Source organism: Eschrichtius robustus, chromosome 3 (assembly GCF_028021215.1).
Source record: "Eschrichtius robustus isolate mEscRob2 chromosome 3, mEscRob2.pri, whole genome shotgun sequence".
Taxonomy (NCBI): domain Eukaryota; kingdom Metazoa; phylum Chordata; class Mammalia; order Artiodactyla; family Eschrichtiidae; genus Eschrichtius; species Eschrichtius robustus.
The window spans coordinates 147,295,547-147,312,700 of record NC_090826.1 but is presented as its reverse complement, the minus strand read 5'-3'; positions in this window follow the sequence as shown (position 1 = coordinate 147,312,700).

Genomic DNA, 17,154 nt, shown 5'->3' with positions numbered 1-17,154 from the left:
TCTTTTTCCGAGGTCCTGGATCATCTTCACTATCATTACTCTGAATTCTTTTTCTGGAAGGTTGCCTATCTCCACTTCATTTAGTTGTTTTTCTGGGGTTTTATCTTTTCCTTCATCTGATACATAGTCCTCTGACTTTTCATTTTGTTTATCTTTCTGTGAATGTGGATTTTGTTCTACAGGCTGCAGTATTGTAGTTCTTCTTGCTTCTGCTGTCTGCCCTCTGGTGGATGAGTCTATCTAAGAGGCTTGTGTAAACTTCCTGATGGGAGGGACTGGTGGTGGGTAGAGCTGGGTGTAGCTCTGGTGGGCCAAGCTCAGTAAAACTTTAATCTGTTTAATCTGCTTGTCTGCTGATGGGTGGGGCTGAGTTCCCTCCCTGTTGGTTGTTTGGCCTGAGGCGACCCAACACTGGAGCCCAGAGGCTCTTTGGTTGGGCTAATGGTGGACTCTGGGAGGGCTCACACCAAGGAGTTCTTCCCAGAATGTCTGCTGCCAGTGTCCTTGTCCCTGTGGTGAGCCACAGCTCCCCCCCCCCCACCCCACAGGAGACCCTCCACCAGTAGTAGGTAAGTCTTGTTCTGTCTCCTATTGGATCACTTCTTCCTCCTGGGTCCTGATGTGCCCACTACTTTGTGTGTGCCCTCCAAGAGTGGAGTCTCTGTTTCCCCCAGTCCTGTCAAAGTCTTGCAATCAAATTCCACTAGCTTTCAAAGTCTGATTCTCTGGGAATTCCTCCTCCCGTTGCTGGACCGCCAGGTTTGGAAGCCTGACATGAGGCTCAGAACCTTCACTCCAGTGGGTGGACTTCTGTGGTATAATTGTTCTCCAGAGGTTATGGGATTTGATTTTATTGTGATTGCACCCCTCCTACAGTCTCATTGCAGCTTCTTCTTTGTCTTTGGATGCAGGGTATCTTTTTTGGTGAGCTCCAGTGTCTTCTTGTCGATGACTGTTCAGCAGTTAGTTGTGATTCCAGTGCTCTTGCAAGAGGGAGTAAGTGCATGTCCTTCTACTCTGCCATCTTGAACCGAGGCATGATTTCTTCACTTGAAGTTTTTTTTTTGAAATTTAGTAACAACCCCCTTGACCTTTATTCCCCAGCTCTCCCAATGATCCTGTAAACCTCTAATTGCTTACATTGAATACCTTCCTGATGGGAATATTTCAATTTTTAATCAGAATGGGATAGGTATATTTCAGTAACAACCTCCAAACTCTGAATAGTACAGCAAAATACTCCTGGGTATACATCCAAAAAAACAAAACCACTAATTTGAAAAAATACATGCACCCCAATGTTCATAGCAGCATTATTTACATTTGCCAAGCTATGGAAGCAACCTAAGTGTCCATCAACAGATGAATGGATAAAGAAGATGTGGTATATACACACAATGGAATACTACTCAACCATGAAAAGAATGAAATTTTGCCATTTGCAGCAACGTGGATGGACTTGGAGGGCATTATGCTAAGTGAAATAAGTCAGACAGAGAAAGGCAAACACTGTATTATATCACTTATATGTGGAACCTAAAAAATACAACAAGCTAGTGAATATAACAAAAAAGAAGCAGACTCACAGATATAGAGAACAAACTAGCGGTTACCAGTGGGGAGGGGGAGGGGCAATATAGGGGTAGGGGAGAGGGAGGCACAAACTGCTGGGTATAGGATAGTCTACAAAGATGTATTGTACAACATGGCAATATAGCTAATATTTTGTAATAACTGTAAATGGAGCGTAAACTTTAAAAATTGTATAAAAATTGTTTTTAATTCTTTGCTGGCCCCCCCAAAATAAAGAATAACAGGAACATTGAATTATTAAAAAAAAATGTTATTTCTTTTTTGGGATGTAGGCTGAGTGGCTTCTATCTTGTAGCTATACTATCTGAACACATGACCTCCAAGTCTCCTGAGGAAGAGGAGGAGAGAGCACAGAGAAAGCACACATGCACTCTGAACTCCCTGGACCAAAAGTGGTACAGGACTCCTGCTGGCATTCCATTACAGAGAACTTGTCCTGACGCCCCAATTAAATTGCAGTGGAGAGGGGAGTATGGTCTTCCTCTGTGTCCAGGGAGAAGAAATGGTTTGGTGAACACATTGCCTTATATCTTCCACAAGAGGCTTCTATTTTCCTGACTAAACTTGACTGTTCTATTTGGTACAAGATGTGGTGTCCTGTAACAAAATCCTAAAATGTGTGGCATTGACTTTGTGGTCAAGTTGCTAGAAGCAGATATATTAGGCTGGATGGCTTGAGACCCATATCGTGCAGTGGAAAAACACTTGGCAAAACTGTTGCCTTTAGTAACTTGAGAGTCTGACCACACGACTCTTGTGCTTATAGGTGAAAAACAGCATGTGCTGGTTGTTATTGGCTGCTTTTGACAACATAAAAAAAGAAAAAGGATATCAGAAAATGATTAACTGGTTTTTAAGCAAAGAGGAAAAGTAAAAGTAACTACTTCTGGAGCTTCCTTCTGGTATCAGTTTCTATGTGAGTCAAGGTAAGAAATGTTTACTGGTATAACAAACAATCCCCCAAAGCTCAGTGGCTTAACATATGAAAGTGTATTTCTCACTCTCCAAAAGTCTAATGTGAATATTTCTGGTTGGGCAGCTGTCCTGGGCTGCTCTCCTTCAAACAGTGAGTCAGGAATCAGATTCCTTCCATGTAATGGCTCTACATCTCCTGTATATGGATGACATTAAGATTTTCCTGGCATTATCCAGCCAGAGGATGGAGAGAGACAGAGAGAAGGAGAGAGACAGAGAGAGAGAGAGAGAGATAATAGAGAAACTACATATGATCTTTACTGAGAACAAAAGTGACAACTATCGCTTCAATTCAGCTCATATTGCACTGATAAGAGCTCATCACATAGTCCCACATCCATACAAGAGAGGCTGGGAAATATAGTCTCTGGCTGAAAAATTGCTTCCCAGAAACAACTCTGCATTGTGAAAGGGGAGGATAAATCTTGATTGGTCAGCTAGCCATCTCTGTTACAATAATATAAAGTTCTTTTCTTTTTTCTTTTCCTTTCTGCTATATAATTTCTTTCCCCCATTTTAATCATATAGCTTCCTCTTATTCTTTCCAACTTTTCTTCTTTTTTCCTTTGACATGCACTTTCGCCCTTTTGCCTCTTGTTTGATCTTACTCTCCTCTCTTATTTTACTGTTAGTGATAATTGTAGCAATTTCTATGTGTGAGGTCAAGAACAAAGATGGACCGTTATCAGAACCGAGAAAAGAAGTCATCTCAGTGCCTTTTCCTTCCAACTCAACCCCATCTTGTTCTTACTGCTAGAAGTCATGAGCAGCAGAAGAGAGAGGTCAGAACAAATCTAAGAGGGCACACAAAATATTTGCAAGATTGTTGATGTTTTTTACACTTCCTTGTTCCATGTTCTTCAGTTTTTTCAGGTTTCATGCTGGCTTTGGAGTAAAAGTTTCAAGGGTTCAGTTGTTTTCTCTTTATTCAATTACTAATAGAGACCCATAGACATCAAGGGCAAAAGTGAGTTAGACAGTTTTCAACTGTCCAATAACACAATTATAGTGTTTAGAGGGTTTTCTTTCACTCACAGATGCAACTTCTATCCATTTTCAGTTTGAGGGAAGAAATAAATACATTTCTGAAAGTGCAAAATTTGAATATTCCATAATGTATAAATGCCACATTTCTCCCTGAGAGGTAACCAGCACAAGTAACTTTTTCTTCCTCACAACCTACCTCACTCTGTGCTTTCTTCTGGGGGGGTTAGGATAGAAGAATAGGCTTTTGCTCCTATCCCAATAGTTCCTATCCTTTGGAATAATCCTCAGTGTAGTGAGGTGGGATTGGCCTGCTCAGGATGTGAGTTTTCTAACTTGAATGAAATCCATGTTGAGCGATACTTGACACTGTCAAATCTGTGTCATGATTTGGCAAAGAGTCCAGGTCAAGTCATGGCCTTACAGCATCTTTCTATTTCTGTGCTTGCCCTCTTTTCTGGTGGGGCAGCTGACATAAAGCTAGAGCCCTGGAGCCTTGACAAGTTTCTAGAAGCACTTTTGGGTAGAAGAGCCCTACCAGCATATTTGGAGCAGCAAAAATAATGACTATACATAACATACTGTATAGTCTTGCCAGACACTGTGCAAGCATTGTCTCATTGAAGCCTCTCAAAAATGTTATGAGGTAGGTACTGTTATTATCATCCTTATTTTATAGATCAAGAAACTGAGGCTTAAAGAAATTGGCACTTGTTGAGAAGATATAGCTATGAAATGTTACTTCAAGAATTTCAACTTGGTCCTGTTTGACTGCAAAGCCTGTAGTGTAACCACACTATTACTAGCCTATTTCCATAAAATTGACCCAAAGAGTTAGCATAATGATGATGGGAGTAGGGCAGTGTCAATCAGAAAATGGGAAAAAAGTGAAAATTCCCATGGAAAGTAATCATAACAACAACACTGATCAACATTTCCTGAGCATTTATCATATGTCAGGCACTGTTCTTAATCCTTTAAGAATGGATTAACTCATGGAATCTTTACAACAAATCCTAAGAGATAAGCATTATTTTTATTAGCATCTTAATTTTGTTTTTTGTTTTTTTTTTTTTGCAAAAACTGAAGCTCAAAGGAATTACGTTAAGGGATCATACAACTAGTAGTTAACAGGCTATAGAGGAGTTGAAATAAGAACATAATGAACCTATTTGTCCTCCATGGCAATAACAATGGGAAAACTGGAAAAAATAACTTACAGAAGTTCTCCAGCACAGCTTACTTTCTGTGATTTGCTCACATAGTCAGAAACATCTGTAGGTAACAAGAATTCAAAGCCCTGGACCAACCCCTTTCCTCAGAGTGAATGTAGGAAGTTTGGGATGACGCCTGCGTATCCTCAGAACAGTCCCTTAACCATTCCTCCCTCCCCAGACCAGGAGGGTTCCAGTGCCAAGGAGCTCTTCTGTCCTATTGAAAGCAAAGAATGGTTGCCTCTGAAATAAGTACAAAGAGCAAGCAAATTTAGTCAGTTTATGCAAAACACAAAATGGCATCTGCCATCTGGAAAAATACACCAAAGCCGTGAGCCGTCAAGGCTCTTTCAAGACTTTGGCATGTAAAATCAACATTTTTTTTTTTTAAGTCTGAAAGGTCCACGTGAAAGGTCCCAGCTTCACTAAATGTAATTCCCTCTTCTCCCATTCCTGTGGCTGGCCATCCACTCACCCATCGCATATACTTCCAAGTTAAAAAATATATATATATTATATATATGAAACGTGTATATATAAAAAATAAATATTTATATTTTTTCCCTTCTCAGTGTTGCAAGGATCTCTGAGAATATGGATTTGACAAAGACGGTTTTTAAAATGAAGATGATTTTTTAAACCCTTCATAATTACCTCCTTTCTTACATTTAAAATGGTTTAAACAAGTAAACTTGCCTATATCTAGTTTGTCATTGACATTCCTGAGGCCCCGAAGGCGTGGGTGGGCACCGATGCTGTCTTTGTGATCACAGGCTCCTGATACCTCCTCTCCCTGCACTCACTGCGAGCAGTTCAAGACAGAAGAGAACAAGGAAGTCCACCGAGGCTTTGCCATGGTGCCAGGCTGGGTAAGCAGGGCATCCAGGCAAAAATGTGTCCATCAGACAGGCGGTGAAATGGGACGTTGGCAATGCTTATTAGAGTTATGGTGAACTGGACAGTAATTGAGACCTGGAAAAATCACTGATGCCGTGTGAGGAGGAAGCCAGTCAAACCAAATGGACTGAAAAGAGACAGAATCACGGCTGAGGATGAAGTTATCTATAGGCTTGAACTCGAGGAGACGGGAGCATGGTCAGAAAAAGCGAAGAACACAAGAACACAGGACCAACATATATGTAACAGTATCTAAAATGCAGTAAGTGATTCCCATGGGACAGCTGCTTCACAGGCATTAGCTCATTGTCACAACAACTCTATAAGGGAGAGACTTTACATGTGAGAAAACTGGGGGCTAGACACTGCTGATGGCAGTGTCTAGATTTAAAGACGGGTGGTCTGATTTCAGAGTCTATCCTTGTAACCACCCTGTTTTACCGCCTAGCATATAAATGGATAGCCTAGACTAGAAACATCTGTATCATGAGACTATCCATGTCCCCCTAATGGTAGAATACTAGGGGACTTTTATTTAATGTTTGCTTTCTATTTCCATATTGTCTACTTTATAATCAAAATGTTTTGAAGGGTTACTGGGGAAAGAAGCTAAAACTTGCTTAAGGAAGGAAAGAAGCTGAAACTTGGTTAATGAAGAAAACTTGGTTTTCTCGGGTGCAGAAGACCACACAAGTTCAGAAGCTGGAATGATGGTCTGAGTGGCAGCCAGCATCTGTCCTGGCGCTGTTCAGACCAGAGTTCATTGCTGTCTGTGACTGATTGGGATACACCTTCCATCTGCAACCTTTCAGTTCTCCCCAGGTCAACCCCCTTCCAAGGCTGAGGATATAATTCCGAAGGTTGGACATTTGGGACTAGGGGAGGGATTGTATGGGGCAGGGATAATGGGCTGGGGAACAGTTCACATCTTCAGGGCTGATCCGAGAAGAGCATCAGATTCTCCACTTCTTTTCTTCACACAATCTATCCATGTTTGTTTGATCCCTGACTCATTCAGTCACTCCCTGTCCCTGTTTAGATGTGCCTGGTGACAGGATATTTTTCAGTTGCATTAAAATGAATATGCTTTTGATCATTTCTTTATCTTTTAGATTTAGGGAGACATGCTGAAGTTTCCTGGACATTGGTGTGATGCTTGTAGCCTGTTCTAATGGAAAGAGACATAGCTTGGAGTCTGCCAGACCTCAATTAAAATCCTAGCTCTGCCACTTATCAGCTACAGATAATTTATTTAATCTCTTTGGTCCTCAGTTTCCTCATCTGTAAAATGCAAGATGCTAGATAGAAGGTTTGGGTTGGCAAAATAAATAATAATTATTATATAATATATAATAAGTAGCACCTATAAAATCATTAGATGCTATCTATACACAAATTCCAGCAGAAGACCCATTCCTGCCACTTCTGGGAAGTTGCCAAGTTGCTACAGAAATGATGTGACAATGGACTCCAATATATTATTGAAATGACATTCTCCAACTCCAGGGGCTGAGGAGCTTGCTGCTATCACAGAACCCCCTTTAGGCCAGTCTTTTGAGTGTCACTTACACCAGTTTGGAATTAATCTGCTTGCTCACCCTTCCAGCAAAGGATGTCATGATCAGCTAATGGAAAGTGACAAGAAGGGATATAATGAATGAGAGGGAGTTAAAGTTTGGGATAAAAAAAAAAAAAAAGAGCCTGTTCTTTTGGGGAATGTACAATGCTAAGCATACCATGTTAAATCGTGCATGTCAAATAATGGACTAATTAAGAATCTTCAACCATTTTTTTCACATCTCATTTTTGTTGCCCTTTCAAAGATGTATTTTCAAATTAGCTCTTAGCTCTTTAAATAAGTACCAACGGGAAAGAAAAAGAAAAAAGAAACCTTGGCTATCAGAGAAGCAGAAGATAAACGTAAAAGAAAATACACAGAGAGTGGAGATGGGGACTTTGTGGGAGACATCGGGAAGTTTTAGAATTGTAGCAGCAACTTCTTGAATAATGGAATTTAATAACATATAATAAACTATGATCCAGGAGAACTCTGATTCAATCCCAGTAATTGTTCGAGCCAGTGAAATGAAGGCGAAGTTTATCGTGCCAACATGCTGCTACTGCCACAGAGCACCGCAGGGGACAGACCATTGTTCCCAGCTGCCTACCTCCTCACACCCAGAGGGCACATGGTCCCTGCCCTCCAAACACCAGGCTGAATCTCCAACTTTCAATGACAGTCCTCGTTCTAGGACTTTAAAGTCACAGAAATGTAATTTTTTGCAATCAACAAACTATTGTATTAAGGAAAGAACAGAGGGGTTACTAGATACAAAGCCTTCAATTAGGTTAGAAAGAATAATAACCAATGTGCTTTCATGCTAATGTCAAAAAGTACAAAAACCTATAATAAATCTAATTGAGCACATGATCATAAGCACTGTTTTTCTACCTACATAGTTCTGTTATATTAAGGTAGACTCCAAATAGTGAAACACATTTTTTTTCATTGTTATTGAAAAGGGTGGATTTTTTTTTTCTTTTTAATTTGGATCATTTTACCAATGTCAAAAAATGGGAAGGTATAATTAAGAAAAAAATGATTGTCTCTGTCCTTACTCATTGATTATTCCTAAGCATAAAAAAAGGAAGGAATGAAAGCAATTATCTGGATAATTCAGGTCTCCCCCCAAAAGATTAGAGGTTTCTAATAAAAACATATTGGTTTTGCCTAAATTATTAAGATAATAGCCTTACTTTCCATGTTATTTTATGAGTGTGGACCTGTCTATTGATGAAAAATCTTTTGTTACTATTTAAAAGGTTTTTTTAGGTTTTTCTGACAGTTAAGTATATAATTTTTTGTACCTAAACTTTAATGTGCCTCAAAAATAGCAGGTCTAAAATTCTACAGAGCATTTTGCAGAGCAGCTATTTAAATTACTAAACCTAAAAAAAGGGTTAAGTATTACCTTCCCTTTCCCAAAAAGGTCCATGAAATCTGGAATACATTTGGGGGCAGACGGGGGAGTGAAATACCTCTGTAAACTGATAGTCTAAAAACAGCAAAATTAGTATTGTGCCACCGCCATGAGCAGCTAATAAAGAGAACATGGTCAAAAGAGATTAAGGTTCAAATTAAGGTCAGAAAAGAAACTGATTGAGGAAAACTGCCATGTTCCGTTGCATGGCAGTTTAAGTGAGACAGTTTCCCCCCTGAATCAGTCTTAGGTTGAAAAATTACACTGTTGGGGTTAATAAAGAGGCCGGGCATTTGTTTGGACTGAGACTTCAATTAAAATGTTATTTGGGGCAGCCAGAGCTAATGTCTTGCTTAGAGGTAAACTGAACTGCCTTTTAAGAGGATGGAAATAAAAAAAGAAGAAGAAGAAGAAGAAAAAAAGACCACCTAATCTGTCAAAGACCCTGAATAACTGGCAGAAAGAATTGTGTTTGCTGGACCTGTGCCCAACTCAGCAGCGAGCATTCTTAAGGGTTTTGTGACATCATCTGAGGCAGCTGAGGTTTTCTGAGTTTTTGATTGTTACACTGGGTGAGGGATCTAGTGTTCAGCTGAGGCTTCTTGGAGACAAAGAAAAAAATCTGGTTGGTGTAATATGCCAAGTTTTTTTTTTTTTTTTAATGCCACAAAAGGGGGGGGGGGACCAAGAATTCTGTGTCTTAGTCTCACGACTCTATCCCAGAGACAAATATTGATGAATACAGTTAATTGAATTTCTCAGTCCATACGAATTTGCCCACAGTGAAACAAAAACCACCAAAGTTGGCTTTCATTTCACTTCTTTAGGGTGAGTGGAAATCCACCCTGAATAAGCTCCTTCCCCTCCACAGAGATTCACTGAACATGTTTACTCTGGCCAGCATCGGGCATACTTTGGCCAGCAAGGCAGACACTTTCCCAATGTTTATGGGAAGGGAGACAGTCAATAAGTGAAAAGATAAATAAATATACAATTACAAATTGATAAGATTGAAGGAAACAGAGTGAAAATGGGGAAACATTCTATTGCTCTTCAGTCTTTTTCTTAACCAATCCCACAAGCAGCAACTATTTGAAGACCTCATTATTAGTGCCTGGTATGGTTGAGGAAGTTGGTTAATGCTAGATAGAAAATATGTGATTTTCTGTTGGGGAGTTGGGGATCTGGTCACGGAGATAAACAGTGATGCACAGAGAGAAGGGGGTGAGATAGTCAAAATTGCATGAATTAGAACCAAAATGAACTTAGAGTATGGATTTTTTTTTTTTTCCTGGTTGTGCCTCGCAGCATGCAGGATCTTACTTCTCTGACCAGAGATCTAACCTGTGCCCCCTGCAGTGGAAGTGCGGAGTCCTAACCACTGGACCGCCAGGGAATTCCCCTAGAGTATGGATTTTGAATGGCATTTCTTGTCCAAAGAGTGGTACAAACAAAGCAACGGACTTCTATGGAAGTGCAGAACCAGAAAAGGCCCCCAGGGCAGAGAGGAGTGAAGCCAGGTGACAGCACAAAAGAAAAGATGCACTAGGGTCCAGAGATGAGGAAAGGAACCATTCCTGTTGCTCATTTCCTTTATGCTATTCAATTTTTTAAACCAAGTCTAGAGAATGGACCCAATTTGTCTGGATCTCAATCCACACTGATCTGCAAAAGTTCTTTCATTCAAACTGAAGAAGATAATGATGAGCATGTGAATTTCTCTCTCTCCCCAACCCACCAAAATGAAAACAAAACAAAACTAATAGAAGATGCTTAATCTTTAGACTATTCTTTAAGAAGTTCATCTTGGTTGAAAGAAAAGTGGCAGACAGTGCCTCAAGTCCAAGCCACACAGAGGCATAATGCAAAAGGGGAAGATTTGATACTTTGAAAATGAAATGCCAATAATGAAATCACTGCAGTGGGAACCAGTGTACCAGCGAGCTGAGAAGTAAAACAACATCATGAGTGCTACGTCTGTCCAAGTCGTGGCAAAAATCTGCCAGGCCCAGATTGGCATCATTAGTCATTTAGAAGCCCATAGATCACAGAAAAAATTCTCCTCCTCCTCCTCACTGAAAAGAGTTGATCATCAGTTTAAATAGAAACTGATTAGAACACCAATTCTTCAAAGCATAAATATTTCATTCACCAACCAGTTGCAATTTATCCCAGGGCAATTAAGAAGAAAGTATGCAAAGCTACAACACAAAAGGTGTGACTACAGTCAACTTGAACAGGGAATTAGGTTTGACATAGATATTGGATATGGGGTGAAAACACAGACTACACTGTCCCAGACATAGTCAGGGACCTTGGGGGGAAACATGCATAACTATACAACCCAGTTAGCCCTCTTCAGTACCCTTCACCCCTTGAGTCTACTTGAGCCAATATGATTCTCATTCAGCAAACATTTGTCAGATACTTTCTAGATGCTGGGTGCTGCATTGGGTATTGGAAATTCTACCCTGGACAGGACAATCACATGCCCTTCCTTCTTTTTTATTTTTTTACTTTTTATTGGAGTCTAGTTGATTTACAATGTTGTGTTAGTCTCTGCTATACAGCAAAGTGAATCTGTTATACATATACATATATCCACTCTTTTTTAGATTCTTTTCCCATATAGGCCATTACAGAGTATTGAGTTCCCTGTGCTATGCAATAGGTCCTTATTAGTTATCTTTTTATATATAGTACTGTGTATATGACAATCCCAATCTCCCAGTTTATCCCTAACCCCCCTTACCCCCTGATAACCATGAGGTTGTTTTCTACATCTGTTAACTCTATTTGTTTTGTATATAAATTCATTTGTACCCTTTTTTTAGATTCCACATATAAGTGATATAATAGGATATTTGTTTTTCTCTGTCTGACTTACTTCACTCAGCATGACAATCTCTAGGTCCATCCATGTTGCTGCAAATGGCATTATTTTATGGCTGAGTAATATTCCATTGTATATACGTACCACATCTTCTTTATCCATTCCTTTCGAAAAGATACATGCACCCCAATGTTCACTGCAGCACTATTTACAATAGCCTGGACATGGAAGCAACCTAAAAGCCCTTCCTTCTTAACCATCTCCTGCTTATCTTCAGTTCTATCTGTCCCCTTGCCCGGCTTCACTTTTTCCCATAGTATTTATCACTACGTAACATTGTATCATACCTATATTTGTTTCTTATTCATTGCCTCACTTATTAAAATACAAGTGCCATGGGCAGGCACTTTGACTGCCTTACTGCATGGTATCCCCAACATCTACGCCACATTAAGGGCTCCAAGAATATGTGTTGGATAAATAAGGCTTATGTTCAAATAACTCCATTTCAATTATGATAAGCAGAATAAAAGAAAACTATAGGTGTTGTGAGCATGTATCATTAGGAAATGAGGGAGGCGTTTCCTGAGCAAAGGACTTTTAATAACTAAAATCAATAAATCAATAAAATAAAGAGAGGAGTTTGTCTGGAGAAGGGGTTAGGGAGGGCCTTTCAAAGAGAGGCAGCAACATGTATAAAGGAGCTCCTGTTGCTGAAATGACAGGAAAAAAGGCCAGTGACATGGAGCCGAGGGGAGAGTTTCAAGGGATCAGGTGGGAGCTGTGGACAGGAGCCAGATGATGCCAAGTCTTGCAGGACACACTCAAGAATTTGGACTTTACTGAGCAATACAGAGAGTTTTAGGCAGTGACATGATCACAATTCCCAATTCAGGAATCTCTCTAATAAGCACCAAAGCGAGCATCATAGCCTGAGCATTCTGAAATCACCTGGGTGTACGAAACAGCTGAGCTACTTCAGCATGCAGAGAAGAGGGAGGTATGAAGACCTGGCCATATTTATCGAGGATATGGTAGAGGCTCCACATTACAACAGGTAGTACGGGGAGGGTGGGAGCAGCAAAAAGATTGGTGCCTCGGTCCCTGAAGAGAATATAACCAAGCTACAGAAAGGCATTGTGCATTCATGGAAAACTTAAAGGGAACTGAGAACCCCCAAATGAACATGTGTGCCTGGGTCCTTCCGGCTTTGAGGCCAGCGCTGCCCCATGAGGCCCCTCCTTGTCCTGCCAGGCCTCCCCTGGGTTCTGTACTCCAGCAGTGAGAGGCTACCTTAGGCCCCCCCCCCCCACAGATGCAATGTGCAATGTCTCCTCCATGCCTTGCACAAGTTATCCGTCGTTCTACCCCTCACTCCACCCTCATGGTGCCTCCTGACAGACTGCTGGGCTCCTGCCCAGGACCCAACACTAAGATGTGACACGTGGTAGGTACCCAATAAATATTTGTCAGATCAACGTTAGAGAGTATGCTAAAATCTGTCACTCTTTTCAAACCTTTCTAGCACACGCTTATTGCATGTCTACTTTGTGGCAGGCACAGTGTTGAGGCCTTTCCATGCATTCTCATTTAATCTTCACAATAATCTCAAAAGGCAGATATTGTTATTATCCCCAATTTGCTGACAAGGAAACTTAAGGCCCAGAGAGGTACAGGAACTTGCTTAAGATTTCTCTCACCATGTACCAGGGACACGAACTCACTTCCGTTCCTCTCCTAAGGCCCTGGTCTGATTCATTACTTGCTTATGCTCACCTCCTCCCTGAAGGCTTCCTTGATAGTCCAAACTGCCATAAAGAAAAGCTTCAGGGCTCCTGAAGTATTTTCATAACTATCCTACCTAATGTCTTCCCAACCACTGTGAATGCCTCTGATGGGTCTTCTTTATCTTGTGCTCAACCAACGTTGAACACAGTGTTTGGCACATGATAGGAGTGTGAATGAATATTTGTTGAAGAATAAATGGGTGGATAAATAAGCCCTTTTAAGAAACTCATTAAGAAAACACATTATACACAAATTCTAACAGATAAATTGAAGAACGACCATCACGTTAACAAGAATTCTACATTTCCTATTATTTCCTCCCTCCCCACCTACCACCATGTTCCTTTACATACTGGTTTCTCTGGTAAATTGAAAATCTGGTTCATTTTCAAATGAGAAACATTGTCCTGTTACATAAAAGGAGAAAAGGGAATCATGAAGACATTACATGACTACACATGAGTCATGGGTCCACGCACAAGCTGAGAGGACGTCCAGCGGAGGAGCGGGCAGAAAAGGGAATTATTCACTGACACCAGATTCTCCTTCACAAGCATCAAAAAAGCTATACTTCATTTAAAAGGGCAGAAAGATGAGTGATAACACTTTTTCAACTTGGAATATATCCCACAGAAATATTTAACCCAGACCTACAGAAGCTGAAATATTCCAAACCAACCACAATTCAGAAGTTGGGATCTCCCTGATGCGATCACTATACGAGAAACAGCATGTTTATTGTCTCATAAGAGACATGTCACCTAACAATTCATAAGAGGGGGTCTGAGGGAAATAACTCACCCATTGTGAAGTCAATGTTCAAATCAATATGCCTTGGGGAGAAAAATATTGCTCATTGATGGAGATTGATTTTTCTTTTCCTTAAGAAATTCTCGAGGGGTAAACAACATTTTTTTTCATAGTGAATGTAAATAAACATGCAACTGTCAAGGTCTACACTTTCCTATCATCATTAGTATGATACTCAAAAATTATTAGTGTAATTATGAGTGCCTTTCGACCTATTGAAAAATAGATGTCGGTTCCATTTTTTTAAAATCTCATTTTAATATCCAAGCAACAGAACCACCACACAGACAACTCGATGTGTGTCTTCTGCTTTACTTAACAGCACTCTTATCAGTGAGATGATTTTGATGTTTTAAGATAATCAAAAATTAGCATAAAAACTAAGAAAACTGGATCCTAGATTTGTTTACCTACAAATTGAATAATGACTACATTTTAAAAAACTTCTCACTGTCTCTCTCTTACATTTCCTACTCCCAATCCCCCAAATGATTACAGCAACATTGCATATAGCCATTTACCAGCTGCCTTCCGAAAGAGAAGAAGTTTTAATGGGCAAAGGAAAAGAAGGCTGAATTTAATTGGTTTATATTTAACATGTTGCTTCAGGCTGGTGAATCTTTCAGATTTCTTTACAAGGCCAAAGTAGATTATATTGCCTAATTCATAGATTGTCTTCTTAGGTGAAATGTGTGCCAGAAAGAAAGCTTGCCTTCTACCCTTTTGAAACTCAAAGGTTGCATAAGAAAGGACAGATGGATGATTTGGGGGAAAAAAGAAATGTCACTCAATTAATATTTGTGGAAAAGGGTGTCACAGATCACTGGCGGAATTTCTACCCATTGGCAACTCCCCCGAGCAGCCCAAGATTAACTGAGCACCCAGGCTACCAAGTTCTATGAGGAGAGGAGAATAATTGTGCAGACAATTACAGAGGCCGAGCCGGGGAGGCAACAGAAGTGTAGCTCGATGAACCATCTTCTGTATGCAGGAATAACCCCTGACACCCTAGGAGGCAAACAGGCCATTTTTGTTGTTTTTCTTCTGTGATGGAGATGGATTCATATCAAGCCACACTCCCATACCCTATTCCTCCCATGTCTAAAAGAACACATTTTTCAAGTGGCTTGAACAGATTAAATTAGGAACCAAGTTCATTGATTGACACACAATCATGACTTACAACTTGACTTTAGGAAAAATTCACACTACACTTAATACACTGATTTTTCTCATCTAATAGATTGACTACAAGCATATGGTAGCACACTGAATGCTGTACAGAAGAACAACAAAGTAAAGCAAAACAAAAACAAAAAATAAAAATATTTCCATTAAAAGAAAATGTAAGACCTAAACTCACCCTTTCTAAAAATTTGCTTCTGTAGGAAATAAAAAGACCTTGATCCACCAGAAGTACCAAAATCAAATCTGTGTTAGTCTTTTAAAGTCCTACTTCTTTAAAATTCAAGAATTATCTGCACGCTTTGGTAGGGCTGTGTGGTTGCTTATTACTTACAACATATTTCTGCTTTGATCACAAATTGAGGAGGAGCTAACATTGAGAAACAAGGAACAGAAATATCTATAGACACTGAGAATAAACTACAGACTTAGATGAGCAAGGTTGGGGAGATAAAATATGATCCTCTAGGAAGAATAATGTAGTAACAATCAGAACACATCTGGGATTTGATTCAAACTGACCTGGAACTGAATGGACCCCCAAGCTGTTCTGTACACAACACAACACACACACACACACACACACACAATTGAGATTTCCAAAAGTGAAATTTCAAAAAGTTATCCAAAGGAGTTAAACTAAGAAAAGAGTTCACTGGCAGATACAGGAATAACTTTACCCCTTCTATGGTGACCTGTGAGTGGAGTGAACAGCGGGCTAAACAGATCTTTCTATCAAAAGGTCCCACCTAACCCTCCCACTCCAGCAGGGTTCTGAAGGTGTCAGCAGGATTTGGTTGACTGGACCATTAATGGAGCTTCGGTTAATTATTGACTGATTAGGGATTTGCCTTATCTTTCCATCAGGAGCTGGTTCAAGACTTAACGGTAAGCAATTTAGAGCCAGGGTGAACCTACACACATGCTTTTTTCTTCTTTTCCTTTGGGTCACTTTAGCTTGTCCTTCCCCTTAATTCACGTTCGGGTCAGAACGGCCAGTCCTTCCCGTGCTTGGGAGTCCTCAAAAGGACTGCAGGTGAGAGGGGCCAGGTTCATGGTGAGGCATGTCCAGAGACAGAGGCCTAGAACAGTGCTGCCTTTTGCAAAACTTTGCTTACTGGCCTGGGTTCTCCCATTAAGTCCCTGGGAGAAAATCGATGTCTTTGTGTTTCTAAAAATGCTGGTGATGCCTGTGGGTAAGAATCAGCCCCCCTGCCCCCCAGAAAGCAGGCAGCCTCTGCTGAAGGCCTCTTGGCAAAGCTGGGGAATCAGCACAGGCAGCTTGGGCCCAGCTGCCCCAGATAAGAGGTGGCCCGTGTTAATGTACAGGCTTCCTCTGCACCTCAGCAGGGCCTTCCTTTTCTAAACAGTCTCCCTTTAATGTTGGCGAATGTTGTTTTTCCATTGACTCAACATCTCGCCTCTGGTGGTGAGCCAGTGGGGAAAGTTGGAGCGGGGGAGGGAGGAGGAAAGTGGGAGAGAGTGAGGCCAAGGCAGGGGAGAGAGGGACGGTGAGCCACGCTTCCAAACAAGCTGGACACCTGCTTTGGAAAGACAGTGACCAAGCCTAAAATTCTTTCTTCCTCACGATTTAGATCCCCTCTTTGTTCCCTGTGTGTCTGTGATCCGCCCTGGCCCCTTCCCCAGAATGTTGCCTCCTTTCCTTCGCCAGGAACTAATCCAGCATGGTAACTACCATGAGGGATTCCTAGCTTTTCTCTGCCAATTTAACTGTCTTATCTGAAGGAAAGAAAGAATAAGAGAGTTATTGCAGTGTATTAAAGAGGAAAAAGAAATTCTAGGGGAAAAAATGAAGCCAAAGATGGGAGGAAAGCAAGAGAGAAGAAGGAAATTAGAGAGGAAAACAGGGAAGAGGAGAAAGGGGTAAGTGAGG